Source organism: Notamacropus eugenii, chromosome 1 (genome assembly GCF_028372415.1).
Source record: "Notamacropus eugenii isolate mMacEug1 chromosome 1, mMacEug1.pri_v2, whole genome shotgun sequence".
NCBI classification, from domain to species: Eukaryota; Metazoa; Chordata; class Mammalia; order Diprotodontia; family Macropodidae; genus Notamacropus; species Notamacropus eugenii.
In genome coordinates this window covers 442,276,481-442,295,365 of record NC_092872.1, presented here as the reverse complement: position 1 = coordinate 442,295,365, position 18,885 = coordinate 442,276,481, and the positions used below count along the sequence as shown (strand labels likewise).

The 18,885-nt window shown below is 37.8% G+C and overlaps 1 pseudogene; it reads left to right on the top strand.

Annotated features, from left to right (window-relative positions):
• Positions 1-1,129: 1,129 nt before the first annotated feature.
• LOC140518206 (N-acetyllactosaminide alpha-1,3-galactosyltransferase-like) lies at positions 1,130-17,839 on the top strand (annotated as a pseudogene).
• Positions 17,840-18,885: the final 1,046 nt, after the last annotated feature.

The following is an 18,885-nucleotide window of genomic DNA, read 5'->3' as shown; positions in this document are numbered from 1 at the left end:
AAATTCCACATCTGGTGATATTTATAAAAACATTTTTAAGAGGTTTCTATTTGAAGGTTGTTAGTGGTCAGGGATAGAGCTGATAAGAGGAAAAAATAACATCAATAAAACACTGAAAATTATACAGAGGGCAAAAAGATGTTTAGAAGGTTCACAAACAGAAAAAATGATGTCACTATATTGTTAGTATGTACTTTCTAAAAATCCAAACTACACATGGTAGAAGTCCATAGTTTCATATACAATCTTCCATGTTTTTCTCGGCATATTAATAAAGCTGTGATTTTGATGATTGTCAAGTTCATAATATAAAAAAAAATTAAAACAAAACAAAATAAAAGTGGTAAGTTTTCAACTTTAAGCCTTTCAATTGACTCATGAGATAAGGGTTCCTTTCTTTTGATTCCCTAGAATTTCCTCATTTTACTCATTTAGAAACACTACTACTTGTCCCTCCTCCTTTGTATCCACTAAGATCAATAGTATTTACTGCATTGTGGTAAACACCTTAACAGATAGGAAGAACTCATATTTATAACCAAAAACCCTTCCTTCTACACTGGAAAATGGGTTGAATAACCAAGAGCATTCTGTATTCAGAATGAGCAGGACATAGGGAGAAAACTTTTAAAGATGCTGTGTCTTGGTATTTTGCCACTAATCTGTTTCATCAAGACGCTTTTTTCAAAAAGCCTTCTGATCCAATAATACAATCAATTTGTAAATGGTACTTTCAAATACATGAATTCATTTGAGCTTCAGAACAATTCCATGAATATTTAGCAGAGTAGATATTATTCCTGATATCTTACAGGTGAGGAAAATGAGATCCAAAGAAAGAAGTGACTAGCTCAAGGCTACAGAGCAAATTAGTGATAACTCTGGATATAGAAACTACTGCATAAAAGAACCTTGCTTTCTGACCATGACTCTTTCTTTGGTTACCTGTATAACAGAACTGTTATAGCCCCCTTGCCAGAATTCTTAATGTCCTCATTTCATCAGCCCACTTTACTTCCCAAGATGTATTGTGGGGGCTGTTGGCTAGGGAGTTTTGGAGGGCTAAAAGGCTACTGATACAGAGGTGGTGCCTTTTTTTAAAGGGAATAGACAGGGAGACACAATCACAATGGTCTCCTTGCTGCTGGCAGGACTGGCCCAAAGAACCTTGAAGCAACAACCTTTTCCACCGAAAGTGACACTTCAAGAACTGGTGGGTGTTTGGGCTATCAAGATGAATATACCAAAATGGCCATATTGGGAGTCACAGAAGATTGAAAGTTGCCAGAGTAGAAGCAAACAGTTGTTAGACCTGGGACAGAGTGTGGAGCAGGGTTTCTTTTTTAAATAATATTTTGATTTTCCCCCACCAATTACATGTGCAGACAATTTTTAACATCTGGATTTTTTTAAGTTTTGAGTTCCATATTCTATCTTCCTTCTCTCGCCCCTGCCTAAGAAGATAAGCAAATCTGAGAGAGGTTAGACATATGTAATCATGTAAAACATATTTCCATATTATTCATTTTGTGAAAGAAAACTCAAACCAAAAGAAAAATGAAAGAAGGAAAAAAAGTGAAAAATGGTGTGTATTCAGACATCATCAGTTCTTTTTCTAGAGGTAGATAGCATTTTTCATTAGGAGTCCTTTGAGATTGTCTTGGATCATTATGTTGCTAAGAATAGCTATTTTTCATACTTACTCATTGTACAATATTGATGCTGCTGTATACAATCTTCTCCCCTGGTTCTGCTCATTTCACTCTGCATCAGTTCATGTAAATTCAGGTTTTTCTGAAATATCCTGCTCATTGTTTCTTATAGCACATTACATTACAATCGTATAATACAACTTGTTCATCCATTCCCCAGTAGGTAGACATCCCCTCAATTTCAGATTCTTGTAACTACTAAAAGAGCTGCTACAATTATTTTCTGTACAGATAGGTCCTTTTCCTTTTTTCTCTTGGGCATAAAGACCTAGCAAGGGTATCCACAGTTTTGTAGCCCTTTTGGCACAATGGAAGGGGATTTCTGAACTTTAAGATGCCCAGTCTATTATGAGTTAGGCCATATCTCCTTATATATTGGCCCATACAGCTAAAAGCCATGGTATTTAAGCCTAATGATTTTCTATGATCCTATGATCCAGACATTGGACAGGAAGGACACATTGACTGAATTGAGAAATGAATGCCAACATGAATGGGATTTTTTCCTGCACTGGAGTGGTAGAGGGATTTGGGCCATTAGATTGAATGCAATGCTACATTCTATAAAATATGTCTTTTGCTCTATATTTTATTATGCTTATATAGAATCAAATTACATTGTTGCTTAACTATATCTGTGACCTTGAGGCTTGAAGGCAGATGAATTAGCAGCAAGGTCTGGGAAAGGAAAAGGGTATGGACAAGTAGGTGGGGGCTAAACCAAAGTCTAAGTAATATTCCTAGAAGAGTCTAAAACAGAGCAGTGATGTAGCAATAGGGGAGGGGTTTCATTGGTTGATGGTCTTGTGTCCTTGGGGATCCTGATTATTCATAAGACTCAGGTTCTAATATTGCATATGCACACTCACTTGGGATGGTTCCTTGAGCATCAAAAGTTAATATGGTCACCAGCCTGGCAGTCCTGACACTTCTACTGAGACTTGTCAGCTTTGTACCTTTTATACCATGGAAATTGTATACATGGGAAGTCACTTAACTTCTTGTTTGCTTAGCTGCAAAATCAGATTAGTTATTCATGTACTGTCTGCCTTTCAGATGAGATGTGAGGAGATTGTTTGATAAACCTTAAAGTGATATATTAAATTGAGATATTTTTAGGCAGCTGTGTGACACAGTAGACAGAGCACCAGCCCTGTGGTCAGGAAGACCTAAGTTCTAATCTGGCCTCAATACCTATTAGCTGTGTGACTCTGGGCAAGTCACTTAACTTCTGTCTGCTTCATTTTTCTCCACTATAAAATAGAGGTAATAACAGCACCTTCCTCACAGGGTTGTTGTGAGGACCAAATGAGATATTTGTAAAATGCTTAGCACAGTACTTGGCACATTTGTCAATGTTGTTCAGTTGTTTCAGTCATGTCCAATTCTTTGTGATCCCATTTGGGATTTTCTTGGTAAAGTAGCACATAGTAGATACTTAATAAATGCTTGTTTCATTTCCTATTATCATTGCTAAAATCGTTTCCCTAATGTATAACTTTGATTATGTCAGCACACACACACACACACACACACACACACACACTTCCTCTAAAGCTTTCAATGTTTCCTCATTCTCTACCAAAAAAAAGTACTAATTGCCTAGTATGGCATTTAAAACATTCCATGATCGGTTACAACCAACCATTCCAAGCTTATCTCCAACTACTCGCCTTCCGTTGGATTGTTATGAGTATCTCTTGTGTTTTTCTGCACTGGTACTGTTTGTGTCTCTTGTTCCCCACATTGTTGAGAGGATCAAATGAGATAATGTATGAAAAGTGCTTTGCAAATTCTAAAGTGCCACATAAATGTTAATATTATTAATAAATCCTACTCATTTTTCAAAACCTAGTTCAAATATTTTCACAGTAAAGTCTTCCCTGACTAGCTCAACCCAAAATGACTGCCCTTCTGGCTAAGACCTAGAATAACATCTGTACAATCCATTTATCAATTGTCTCATGCTACTTTAGGTATGTGACTACATACAACTAGCTGTAGTGAACTATACAGAAGCACAATACTATTATCTATTATTAATAATAGATATTATTATTGTTATAATGCCTCTTTTTAGAGCACTTTGTTTACAAATTCTTTCCTCCTAAAAACCTTATAAAGTTGGTAGCATCAATATTATTATCACCATTTTAAAGAGAAGGAAACTGAAACTTTGAAAAATGAACTGATTTGCCTTGGGTCACACTCACACACAGGTAGTGTTAGGGTCAGCTCTCTAAGCCACGGTTCTGGACTAAACATCTAGGTCCCTTTCTTTCCTCAACTAGATTGCGGATTCCTGAGAGCAAAAACTCTTTCTTGCCTTTCTTTTTCTTTTTCATTACCCAAAGTATCTAGTATCTTTTTTGCACATGATAGACCTTCAATATATATTGGTTGGGGTGGCAGAGAAGAGGGAGTCCAGCAAGGCTGAACCCCAGGGTCCAGCAATCATTAGAGGAGATGATACCCTACGGCCGCAACTTTTCCATAGGCCTGCATGATGGCAGCATGGAATCATCCAGAAACATGCCAATTGAGAGGTAGCATGACATGATGGATAGGCCACTAGATTTACCAATTTGGAAGAACTGAGTTCAGATCCAGCCTCCTCTACTTCCTGTGTGATCCTAATTTAGTCAATTTCTCTGAGCTTCAGTTTTGTTATTTATAAAACTGGGGATGATAATAGTTACTGTGAGGAACAAATAAGACAGTGTGGGTAAAGCCCATTGCAAGCCTTGAATTGTGACATAATTGTAGTAGTAGTAGTAGTATTGGGCTGAACATAGTGGACTTTTGCCTTTTTACACTGTCAGGTTGGGGGAAAGGGAGTAGGTATCCTCATTTTGTCACAATATGTATCAAATGAATTCTCAGGCAACTATTCTCATTGATGCTTTTTCAACAAGAGAGTATTCTGGTCTGCGAGGCAAGATACCCCCAAATGTGATCCTGAATCTTCAGTATTTTCACTTCAACCATGATTTGCTATTTTCTTTGGGCTATGATATTCAATGTTCTTCAAATAAGCTTATCACAGGAAACTCATTGCCTCAGAATAGAAGTACATCACTAGAACAGCTAACTCCTTTTGGGGAAAAAAAGAGGTGATCCATGTCTTTCATTTTGCCTTTAAATAATCTATGCATCTTCCATGGGCCATTCAATAACTACTTTTCTGGCCTTAGAAAATTCTTTCTGAGGTCTGACATCTTTTATTTAATGACTCACCCAACAAATCATCTCTGTTCTTCTGATAATAATTTCTTAATATCTCCACTTACCTTCCATGAAACCTTATTCACTTCAAGCCAATGACGTGCACCTTCTGAAAGGACAAGGCTTTCTGTTCTATAGCATTTCATCTTAGGTGTCAACAGCAGAGATTTACTGATGCAATAAGACAGCCAACCGGACAGGGAAATATTCTTTGGAATAAACATCCTCACACAGATCCATCTAATCCCAGAGATATTTACTGTACACCAAACACCCAGTTATTGATAAAACAAAATAAAGGGATTAGAGGGACGATAAGAAAAAAATATAATTCACCTTTATTCATTATTGTCCTTGTGAAATCCAGCATTCTGGCTTGTTGAGTTTTCCTTTTGTTGCCTTTTCCAGGCATTCTCAAGGTTTTTTGTGGTTGTTTTCTTCAGATAGGTTAGAGCAGGAATCCTGTGTGGTAACTGATTTGTCTGGTTGTGTTACTTGCTGTAGGGATCTAAATGTTGCTTGATCCTTGTATGTGAATTTCTATGGCCAGTCTGCGGTTTTAGGGCACAGTCCTGGGGCTGAACATTGGTAAACCACACACTAGCCAGGCATATCAGCAAGACTTCTCAGTTCAGAGATATTCTAGTTGTTCTCTTGGGTTTCTACTAGAACTACATGAGCAACTAGATGTTGCAATGGATAGATCACCAGTGCATGAGTCAGGAGGACCTGAGTTCAAATCTCACCTCAGACACTTGACACTCACTAGCTGTGTGACCTTGGTCAAGTCACTTAACCCTAATTGCCTCATCCTGGGTCATCTCCAGTCATCCTGATGAATATCTGGTCATTGAATTCAGATGGCTCTGGAGGAGAAGTGAGGCTGGTGACCTGCACAGCCCTCCCTCAGTCAAAGCAAAGTCAAGGCAAGTCAGGTCATTATTTCTCAGATGATATAGTCCTCTTTGGCAACGAAGGACCAACACACACACACATTAGAACCACATACTTGTTGTGTTTGTATTGTTTGTACTTGCTTGTAGCTAGTGAGCTACCAGAGGCAATAATTAGTTTTATTTAAACTTTGTATAGAGGATGCCTTATCCTCTGCTGTTTGATACTATCAGATCCCCATGGCAGAAGAAGATAAGGAAAAGAAAACTTTAGTCTACCTAATAGAATTCTATCAACTACAACACATGTCCTCAAGAGATTTCTGGGGTCCTTGTCACTTTTCAGCTGTTGGTCAGTAGTACGATTTTATGGTAAGCGATATGAAGTTCTTGGAGATGTTAGTGTATCTCACAAGATTTGGAAAGATTTTAGTCAAGTAGAAACATGGCTGAAGGTGTGAAATCAACTAGAAGCCACTCATCTGAAGTCATCGTTTTTAGAAGGGCCAAGTGTACAGAGCATCTGTCAAGTACATAGATTGTATACTGTCTCAATAAATAGTGATCCCCATGTCTTTTGAACATGAAAGTTTAGGATTCCATGGTTGCTACCAGAAATTCATGAAGAAATATACCATAATTTCCAAGCCTAGCAATGCTCTATCTCACTTTTCAGCATATGGACAAGGGTAATTTGCTAGGTGGCAGAGCACAGGACATGGAATCCAGAAGATCTGAATTCAAAACCTACCTCAGATACTTACTGGCTATATGACCCTGGGCAAGTCATTTAATTTCTCTCAGCTTCTGTTTCCTCATCCATAAAATGGGGTTAATAATAGCACCTACCTCACAGAGACGTAGTAAGGATCAAATGAATTGATTTATTACATATACATATGTATATATGTGTGTTACTCTGCAAACCTTAAAGCACCATATAAATGCTAGCTATTATCATGAGTAGTAATAATAAGAAACAGAAGAACAAAAAGAAACAGTTTGACATCCACACTTTGGCACCCTTGGGAGATCACTGGGGCAAGTAACATGAGATCTCCAAGGACTTGGTCAGCTGCACCAGGATTTGCATATCCAAATATATCCTTTGTGTTACCCACTAATGCCAACCGATAGCACCTAGTAATAATTTAATAAAAGGGGTCTGATAGCTGCCAGAGACCTCTTGCATTACTAGCAGAGGACTCATTGACAATGCCTCTCATTATCCCATCCATGCGTTAGAGTTTTGAACTTTGAAGTGGACTGTCACTGCATTTGGACACTGCGTGTATTGAGTTTGATTTTAAGTTTGAAAAGACAGCAAGACACCCGTGTATTTTGTAAGTTACATGCTATCAACTAGAGATGGGTAGTGGCGCTAGGCAACTGCAAATGAAGCATGTGTTAGTCAACTGGGAGGATTAGTGTGAGTGCAAATACAGTACTCTACCCTTTACTGCCCTGCATGTCCAAAACCATGGTGATTGCAAGGGATGGGACAAGGACAATCTGTGATACACAGGGAGATAAACTACTAGCAAAATCTGACTGAAACGTAATAAAGACCGTGAAAGTGAAGCTGAGAGCCTGAAATTCCCATCAGAGAGTTTGCCATGAATGGATGTCAATTTTGTATCAATTTTCCTTCCTCCTTCATCCAAGGCTGACTGGTGACAGGACCACCTGTATTATGAAGGACTATGAGAAAAGGATCCAGGCCAAAAAAATGGGAGAATGGCCCTCAGGGACAAAACCTTTAGTCCTCAGAGGGCACCCTGCTGTTAAGATGAGAGAAGGGGAAGAAGTCATGCAATAGGCCTATTATTGAACCTATTGTTAATATTGTTATTCAGTCATATCTTACACTCCATGAATCCATTTTTGGGGTTTTTTTGGCAAGGTCATTGGAGCTGTTTGCCATTTCCTTCTCCAATTTGTTTTACAAATGAGGACATCGAGGCAAACAGGATTAAGTGACTTACACAGGATCATACAGCTAGTAAGCGTCAGGTTGGATTTGAACTCATGAAGATGAATTTTCCTGATTCTATCCAGTGTGCTACCTAGCTTCCCCATTATTAATATTAGGTCTATTATTAATATTCTTAGCTATATCAGTTTTGCAATGGATAGATTGCCAGACCAAGAGTCAGGAAGATCTGAGTTCAAATCCAGCCTCAAGACACTTACCAGCTATGTGACCCTTGGCAAGTCACTTGACCCTATTGCCTCAGTTTCCTCACCTGTAAATAGAGCTAGAGCAGGAAACGGTCAACTCCATTATTTTTACCAAGAAAACTCCAAATGGTGTTACAAAGCATCAGACATGACTGAAAGATAAAACAACAACATTAAAAGCTATATTAGATCCAACAAGAGGTTCAATGCTACTCAAAGCCTTCTGTTACATGACCATGAAAGTGCTAAAGGATCATTTGGGACATTTGGATCAAGAAAGAACTATAAGATGGAAGTAGATGTGGGAAGTATGAGGCCTGCACTTGATTACATAGTAAAGTGCTATTGGTTAGGACTTCTCATTTGGGGAGTACAAGTACCAGTGACCTTTGGAGCATATGTGTATAGTTATTCTCACTGAAAAGAGAGAGAAAGGGATTAAGCACCATGCTGGTAGTGACAGATCGTTTCATAATGTGCAGGTATTCCTAAAAAAAAAAAAAGAACCAGAAAGCTTCTGTGATTGTCAAGGTGTGATGAAAGAAGTTGAGTTGACTGATAACCCCCCATAAAATAAGAAAAGAAAGTTCAATATGAGTATATGTTGACTTGACAAAGAACATTCTAGTCAAGTGTTTGGGAACTGAGGTTGTGGTGAGGTTTGGTTCAGATGTCTACCAATCTACCATCTACCAATGCAGATCAGCAAAAGTCTTGAAGAGTTGGATAGAGTATGAAGGGTTTAGGTGGATTATCCAGGATTATGTGGCCAGTGTCAGAGATATTGTTTGTGCTTCATTCTTGGAAAGGACCAACAGCATCAGAAAAGTGATGTCTTGTCTTGCATGTGACTTGGACTTAAGTGAGGCAGAGCTGTCTCCTCCAGAGTCTGATGGCAAGACAACGGGCAATCTGTCTGATTATAGCGGGAGAGCTTGGCCTTTTTAAGCTAAAATCTTTCCCAGGTTTCAGTTTGTCTGAAGCAAAACCCATTTAGTAGTTAAAGGCTAGGTAAGAGCTGAGCAAAAGATGGCTTAGTTTGCTTTCACAGAAGAATCGATCTGGGAGGTGAAGACCCTCAGAGTTTCTGGCCAGAACAGAGACAATTGCTATTTACACTCACTCTGAGCCATCAAAACCTAAACAATGAGTAAGTGAGGCTTGGGCTGGAACCTGTTATTAGCGGATCAGTCAGAGTCAGAGTGATTTGGTATAAAAGGCATAGTCAGGTAGCTCCATTTGAATCCCAATGGGCTTTATCAAAGCCTAGCTTTTCAGAGCCATATTTCAAAAAATTATAAATGAAAACTACATGAGACAAAGGAGTTAATTGTCCCAGTTTAAAAAAAATGATATAATAAATAAATAGGGAAGAAAAACAAATTGAACCTCCAAACCACAAGATACATTACAAAGTATGAGTGACCAAAATTTATATTCTTTTGAACAGAGTACCTACATGTAAGGGTATGACTCCCCATGTGGACAGATGGAGAAAGAGGGGGAGGAGGGTGTGGAGGAGAAGAGGAACGAGGAGGAGGGGAGAAAGAGGAAGAAGATAAAGAAAAGAAGGAGGAGGGAAGGGAGAAGGATGAAGAGGAGGAGGAGGAAATAGCAACATTGCCCAATTGGAACTGGTTGTTTGAGTGGGGGTGGGAGGAAAAGTAACTACTACTTACAGATTTGGATAGAATACTAAGGGATTAAATGGATTATCCAGGGTCACCTGGCCAGTGTGTGTGAGAAATAAGAGTATTCCCAAGTCAAGGCCAACTCTATCCACTCCCTCATGGTAACTCTCAAGAATTAACTTATTCATTACCCGAAATGAGCGGCAGAAACTCCACAGAGTGTTCATTCAATGTTCATAAATAACTCCTTAGGAAGTAGGGAGGCAGATTTTACCATATTTCATCTTGGATTCATTTATTTTTTCTCTGTTTTCTTCCCTTTCAGAGAAGGAATATGCTCGTATTGTTCATGAGAACAGATCCCCAAATTCTAAATAGTTTTAGCAAGAAATGTATTAGGTCATTTGGCACAGGAAAGCAAGCCAGAAAGGAGATGTGGCTCCCTCTCCCCAGGCTCTGAAAGGTTTATATTGTATGGAATTTAGGCAAAAGTGACTGCACAAGAACCATACACAGTTAAGCAATTTCCCCGAGAGGATGACTTGAAAGCAAGGTAGATCCAGATAGATATGAATAGCTGGAAGCATTCAAAAAAATTTGGGCAAAGCCAAAACACAAGCTTGGGTGGATCCAAAACAAAAATAGTTTGGGTGGATCCGTGACCTAGGAGAATTCAAAATATCTTGTAGACATCTCCAACATTCCTAGAGAGTTACAAAGGTCAAGTGAAATTCTGGATGCAGACAACCTTTAATTACATTGGGTTGGATTTAAACAGTATGATAATTTTCCCAAATAAAATTATAAATCATTTTTCCTACATTCTTCAAAGGAAAAAAGATTCTATTTCTGGTACTGATTTTACTAACGACTTTGATAATGATTAGTGAATATTCTTACAGATAACTGAGAAACAATGATGGATCCAAACATTTTTACCCTCTGATGACTGATTTTAAAAAGTCATTTTATGAGCTTAAAGAAATTTATAAATATATACATTAATTTCTTGGGAGGGGGTGGGGAGAACTAAGCCTGTGATTTTACTGGTACAAGAAATTCTTGGCAAGGAAACTCCCTTTATCTTTCTTCAGACAATTACTGGCTGTGTAATTCTGTACAAGCCATTCAACATCCCCATTTCTTATTTTCATCAGCTGTGAAATGAAGGTTCCTTCCAGTTCTAAATCTATGATAATGCAGGTCTGTGCCTGCTCTGTAACATACAGCCTTAGTTGCCTGGGAAAAAGACATTCAGCAACTTGCCTCATATGTCAGATGTGGGAATTAAATCAAGATCTTGTTGATGATTCTGAGGGTGGTTCTGTGTGTGTGTGTATGTCTGTCTGTCTCTGTCGCTCTTTGACTCTGTCTCTCTATCTCTGTCTCTTTCTGTCTCTCTCTCTCTCATCTCCCTGTCTCCGTGTGTCTCTGTCTCTGTCTGTCTCTCTTTTTGTGTATGTCTCTGTCTCTCTCTGTGTATGTGTGTCTGTCTCTGTCTGTCTCTCTGTCTCTCACATGATGATAAAATGAGAAATTGCCTTTTGCTTGAACCCCAACCTCATCTTTGTCTCTAACTTGAACAGAACTCAAAGTAACATTCCATAACAGTATACATGACTTGAAAACTAAGTGGCAATTATTTTTTAAAAAAAGTTATCCCCTTCTCCTTGTATCTACTTCTCCTTACCATTTTTTTTTTCACGTAAACATATTTACGTGACTGGAAAAAGCTACTATATTAAGGTAGACACCATCTCCTTTGAGAATTTGTCTCAAGGCACTTCTCAAAAGTTTTGCTTTCCACAAGTGCTGCATTTGGGTAGAGAATCTCTGCTTGTCATTGGGAGTTCCAAGTTGCAAATGATGTTGATCGCATTTAATTTGGGCTTGTAATTCAAAAGATGATGGGGAAATTATCTAGATTTAGAGCTGGAAAGGACTTTTAGAAAATATGTAGTTCAATTCCCTCATTTTGAGGGAGTGAGTTGGCCCAGTGGATAGAGTGTTGGACTGGGAGTCAAGAAAACCTGAGTTTGAATCCTCCATCAGATACTTATTAGCTTTGCGACTCTGGTCAAATCATTTATCCCCTCTGTCCCTCAGTTTCCTCATCTATAAAATGGGGAAGTTGAACTAAATAACCTGTAAGGTCCCTTCTAGTTCTAGATATACGATCCTATAATTTTGTAGATGAAAAAACTGGAAACCTAGAGAGATGGAAAAATTTGCCCAACATCACATGTCTCCTAAGTGGCAGAGCCTGTACCTGACATCAGCTCCTCTGACTCCAAAGCCTTTGGTCCTTCCATTAGGCCATAGTCATGGACAACCAAGAAACAGAACCAAGTCAAGGTCTTGTCAAAGTCAAGATTTTTAAGGGACTTGGAAAAAGATTTTTCCTTTGGATTTATGTTTTTGTTTTATTTGTTTAGGTCTACATTCAGTTTAAACTCAGCTATGTAGTAGACTATGGTACTTGAGAGTATATGACTATATACTAGGCACTTAGTTAATTTTGACTGACCGACTACATCTGTGGTGGTGCCAGTCTTTCATTTACCTCTCACAGTAAGTGATAGCATCTCCAACCACATTCTCCAAGAATACATTTAGCAACATCCACTCCCACCAAGATCTGCTCATATTTCTGACCTGAAATAGACACTTCATTGCCATGACACATCAAATGACAGACTTAATGCCCTTGATATTATCTGGCAAGATCTTCAGGGTTATTTGGCACCAACTTACCAGAACTCTTTGCCTCTTTTGTCTTGGCCAGAAACAGTTAACAATTACATTCCTGACTACTACTAAAATGTCCAACTCCCCATCATTTTAAATCAATTGGATGGTATTCTTTGCATATTTATATAACATATAATACATATATGTATATGTGTGTATATGTATATATACATATCTTTCAGAGAGATAAAATCAGAGATGTATAAATGGAAAAGGAGATGGACCAGCCATGTTTTGAAAATGAGGGATAGCTATCACACAGCCTGTGTTCCCCAATGGCACCCACTCACAGTGAGAAGTCCTAGAGAAAAGTCCCCAACATACCATGAAAGAGGATTTATGGGTTGAAAGGACATGGACAAAAGTTGTCAAGAATGAGAAGAGATTTGGTGAATTGCATACTGTATCTCTGGAGAAAGCTAAATTCATGATATCGTACGAACACTGAAACATAAAAGCATCCACAAAGTTAATCAAAAAGAAGAGAAGGGAAAACAAAATTGCCAAAATAAAAAAAAATATAAGGGAAAACCTACAACAAAGGGCAAAGAAATGAAGAAAATTGGCAGAGACTATTACACAGAGCTATGTGAAAACAAAACTGATAATAGAAGAAAATGAATAGATACATACAAAAATATGGAAGAGATACATTAAATAAATAATAGGGAAAAAATTGACTAGGCCATCACTGAGTTGCCATATAAAAAAAGCAGGGCCAGATATATTCAAAAGTGAATTCTATCAAATATATACAGGAAAAAAACACTTGTTGTAGACCATTTTTAAAAATTAAATCAACACTGGACACTTTTTCACAAGACAAATATGGTCCTTATCCACAAACCAGGGAAGGCTAAGTCAAAGAAAGAGAAGAGATTAATATAGTTGATGCAAGAAATGAAAAGGACACTTCATAAAGATCGCTCTTTATGAGGTCACATGGTATTGTGGATAAAATGCTGGACTTAGGAAGATTTCATATTTTGTGTCTAATGCTTATCAACCAATCAGAAAGTATTTATTAAGCTTCTACTCTGTGGAAGAGATGATGGGGACACAAGTATGAAGAATGAAATAATCTACTTGCAAGGTAATTGCATTCTAATGTGGGAAGTAGCAAGAGCATATAAAAATATGTACAGTATAAATATAAAATTAATAAATGGAATATATACAAAGGAGTTAAATGTAGGATAATGTGGGAGGAAGGGCACTAGCAATTGCAGGGATCAGAAGAGGATGTCAGAGCTGCATCTTGAAAGCTATCTAATAAGTACGTGCAAATCACTGAACGTCAATTTCCTTGTCTGTAAAATGAACATTATAACAATACCAATATTAGATACCTCACTTAATTATTATGAAACCCACATGAAATAAGGTATATAAAAGAAGACAGAGGCAGGTAGGTGGTGCAATGAATAGAGTGCCAGGTCTGAATTCAAATCAAGTCTCAGACACTTATTAGCTATTTGGTCCTGAGCAAGTTACATAACCTCTTTCTGCCTCAATTTCCTCACCTGCAAAGTGATGATTAATAGTTGCGATGAGGATCAAATCAAATAATATTTTTAACGTGCTTAGCACAGTGTCTGGCACATGGGACATGCTTAATGAATACCTGTTTCCTTCCTTAAGGGCTTTGCCAATGTTAAAAGTATTATATATAAATATCATTTTTTATTATTTGTCCTAGAAATTTATCTATGATAAAACATTAAGGAAATAATAACATGATTATGGTGATAGATGGAAAAAAAATACAATACCTATTTACATAAAAAATACTAAAAAGCATGAGAAAGAAAGGCTTTTTCCTTTACACAATAAACAGTATTGACCTGAACAACAACAGAAAGAATTATCAACACTGGAGAAATATTAGACGCCTTCAGACCAAGAGACAGAAAAAAACAAGGCTGCCTAATCCCATCATTATGTTTTAACATATTCTGAGAAATCCTAGCCAGAGCAGTGAGACAAGGAAAATAAATTAGAGCAATAAACATTAGTGAAGAAAAAATGAAAATATCTGTAGTTATAGATGATTTGGCAGTTTATTTGGAAACCCAGGAAAATCAACAAAAATTAATAAAGACAATGAATAACTTCAACAAAATAGCAGGATATAGGAAAAACCTCAGAAATATTGTTAGTCTTACTGTACATCATTAACAAGAACCAGAAAAAATTATAGAGAGATGCGATTTAAAATTGAAGCAAGTACAAATGTACTCAATGTTGGGCAAATAACCTGCCAAGACCCAAAGGATTTATATTAAGATAATTATAAAACAATTTCTCCAGATGTAATTCAGTTCAGAACATTTACTAGGCAGTACTAAGTGCTTAGGTGTTCAGAATATAAAGACAAAATAAAAACACTTCCTGCCCTCCAGGAACTTATATTCTAGTAAGGAAACACAACATTCTGTACATAATTCAAGGCAAAGGAAGGAAACAGAGAATATTGGAAATTAGTGAAGGTGATGGATATGTACTAAGGGCAGGTCTGAAGCCAGTTCTAGATCAAACCGGTGTTAGCTTTGACAGTTGGACAAAATGTGACATTCGTAAATCTTTAAGCAGCTAGCAAAAGATTTACTGTGTCCTACAACATTAAGGATATGCAAAAATGTACAGTGCCATTGGCAACCTCCATCATCTCTATGTGAAAGGATATGGTGACTTCTGTGACCAAGTGGGAGCGGCCCCAATTCTCTGAGTGAGACTTCTTATGGTCGTAGGTGCCCTGGAAGGAGATCGGAAAAGAATAAACATTTATATGGTGCCTACTATGTGCCAGGGAGTATGCTAAGCATTATAAATAAATATATTTATATAAGATCATATATAAGCAATTTTAAAACATATCATTATAAATCTTATCCCCTTTGCTCCTTATAATAACCATCTGAGGTGGGTGCTGTTATTCCCATTTATAGTTGGGGAAACTGAGGCAAATAGAGGTTAAGTAAATTGCACATGGTCACATAACAAGTAAGTGTCTGAGGCCAAATTTGAACTCAGTCTTCCTGATTCCAGGCCCATTACCAACAGGGATCAACCAAGCATCTTTGTTGCCTTTTAGAGAAAACTTGAAGGAAAGTTTCATGAAGGGAACAGGACTTAAACTGAGTCTCAAAAGAAGATAAGTGTTCAGAAGAGCAAAGATAAAAACAGAGCCTATTACAGGCATTTTAGAATCATAGGGAGAGCACACATCTATTTACTAAAGCTCCCCAAAGTGCTCCTAATTAATCTTAGCACAGGAGTGGGGAACCTGAAGCCTGAAGGCCACACATGGCCATCTAGATGCAGGCACTTGAGGACCTAGAGGGCCACATGTGGCCTCAAGGCAGCAAATTCCCCATCCCTGTTCTAGCACATCACTCCCAAACACAGTAGATACTTATATAATTCGGGGGATTCATGATCATTAATCACACTACTAACCCATTCAGTCCCCATTACCTGTGGGATTCTTGTCCTTTCATTAGTCAGTCAATTAACAAAAATTTCACATTTCTTATTTATTATAATCCTCTGACTGGAGGACTGGAAAAGAGAGCAAAGAAGTCCTCCCTGACCTCCCTTTATAGAGGGTTCAGACTTTCCCAGCTAACTTCATTTACCATCAGCTACTTTGCTTCATTTCCACTCCAGAAACATCATGCACTCCCATCACCCTCCCCACTCCCCATACACTGGTGCCACCCTTCTCCCAGCTTTACAGTTTCTTTCTGTGTATTATCTTCCTTCATTAGATAGTAAACTCAAGGACAGGGACTATCTTTCTTTTTCTTATTTATATCTCTAGTGGCTAAGCACATTACCTGATGCATGGTAAGTTTTTAGTAAATGTTTGTTGGCAATTAAGCACTTAATTACGTGCCTGGCACTGTGCTAAGTATCTGAAACATAAAGGTAGGAAAAACAGACCCTACCCTCAAGGAGCTTACACACATATAAAAAAAATAGGCATATACATGACGCACACAGAGTAATTGAAAAATAACCTTACGAGTGAAAGCTCTGGCTTTCTGGGGGTGAGAGAGCTGAAAAAGGTCACCTCCTGAAGGTAGGATTTGGGCTGAATCACAAAGGAAGTCAGGGACTCTAAGAGGCATAAATGCAGAGGGAGAGCATTCTAGGGATAGAGAACAAACAGTTCAAGGGCCCAGAGACAGGAGATGGAACACTGTGGGCTAGGAACAGCAAGTGGTCCAATTGAGCTAGATGATAGAAATGAGTGGAAGGGAAGTAAAGTATAAGAAAACTGGAAAGGTAGATTGTGAAGAGCTTTAAATTCCAAAGGACTTTATATTTGATCACAGAGGTAATCCTCCATAGAGAATACAATTTATTAAACCCTAGAGGCCGTCTATCTGTTATGGTTGCCAACACACAACAATCCAGGTACCCATCTGTTATTCTTCATTCCACCCCTGAATCTTTTTTTCCCCAGACATACATATCCAGTAAATCCTTTGTAAAAGATTTCATATGCAAGTCATCCTGAATAAGCCACACAGCCTGCTCACATCCACCATATATAGTTCCATTGCCCTTTTGGTCACCTGAGATCATAATTCATCTGCGATCATAGTGTTCCGTGATTCCCACTCTTATAGTATGACCAGGAAAATTTACCATGAAAATACACTATAAGATGGTTAAGTACAATAGCATCATTTTTATCCTAGCCCCTAACTTCTATAAGAATAATTTTGTTTTCTCTGTTTCCCAGATATCTAGCTATCTAGTTGGAGCCTTTCCTTTTCTCTTCAAAGTAGCATTTCATGGTTGGCCATAATGTTATATTTTATATCATGGTGGATAACTCCTCTAGGATGCCTTGGATAAAACTGGGTCATCTTCATACATTCAAAGTATTTGGAATTCATGGAGAGAGGAGATGGTATGACATTAGTATGATATGCATGAAGATCATTGGGGAACACATTGGGAATCCCATTCAGTATGAAGATGACTTTCTTCTGTGCATGGATATAGATCAAATCTTTAGGAATGAATTTGAGATGGAATCATTAAATGACTACAGAACTCAGTTTCGCTCGTGCCATTATAAGAGAAATATAAATAATTTCTCTTATGAAAGGTGGCTTCTCTGTGCAGCAGACATTCTCTTTGATGGGGGAGCTTTCTATTACAATGTAGCCATTTTTGGTAGGATGCTCATGAGGTTTTGAAACTCACAGAGGAGTACTTTCCAGGAATTCTTCAGGGCAAGGGGAGGAGCACTGAAGCAATGTGGTACAAAAAAAGCCACTTAAACAAGTATTTCCTACTCAACAGACATACTAAAATCTTATCCCCAGAATACTGTTGGAATTACAGATTAAAAGATTCTTTAGATATTTAGGTTGTCAAAATAGCTTGGCAAAAAATGTTATACCAACTGGTTAGAAATAATCTCTAATTCTTAGGAAGGCTCTTAAAGGTTAGATGGAGCCTTAAATTGCTAAATTGAAGAAAGCATTTTATTTTGACTAATAGTTGAGGGAAATAGACCTTTCAAAAACTGACATTTTAGAGAGTGTCAACCTTTAAAAGTTTGTTCTAAGAAAAGACAAACAAAATTAGGTTTTATGTACATTTATTTCTCTCAACACTAGTGGACGTTCATATGAATGCATGGGAGTCATTTGGAAATGAGCTCACTTTGGGGTTTAGCTGCACAGGTTATATACCCACAGAGCAAGGGAGTGTTCCCTATCTTCTCTTCCTCAGAATGCATGTGTCAGCCAAAATTATAGTTTCCATAAAACAAGAGGGCGCTCCCAGGATGTCATAAAATAAAAGTGTCAAGGTACTGTCTTAACAAGATCAATAACTCACGGAGCCACGAAAAATGGCTGCATGACAATAGATGTAGGAGCACATCAAAGGGGATGTCTGCTGCAGAAAGAAGTCACCTTTCATAAGAGAAATTATTTGTATTTCTCTTATAATGTCATGAGTGGATCAATGAAAAACAATAAGAGAAATTAATTAAGATGGTGTTTGGTTCAAGGTGCCTGGTCTTTATCAGTCATAAACTGGGGAATGCTCCCAGACAGCTTGATTTTGGGGTTCACTCAGAGAGTATCCAAAAGATTATGACATGTTAATTTAGAGCAGGCCAAAATGTTTTGTTTTGGGGGATTGGCCAGTTCAGGTTTCTGGCCCTCTTTCAGGTGATGGGGTCTCAAGCTGGCTCCATAGGGCGGGAAATGCCATTAATAAACCATGACTTCCCTAAAACTTAAACTCTACCCTTTTGTGATCTTGAAACTTGTCATTTGAAATATGATGAATAAAGGACAAATCCCAAGAGACTGAATAGTCATATTCATACTCCTGTTTAGATTGAAGGAACTAGTCATATTTAGCCTGAAGAAAAGAAGACTTAAAAGGTATACGTAGCAGTTTTCATGTATGTGGAATAAGAGTTTGACTTACTATTCTGGACCCCAGAAAAGAGAG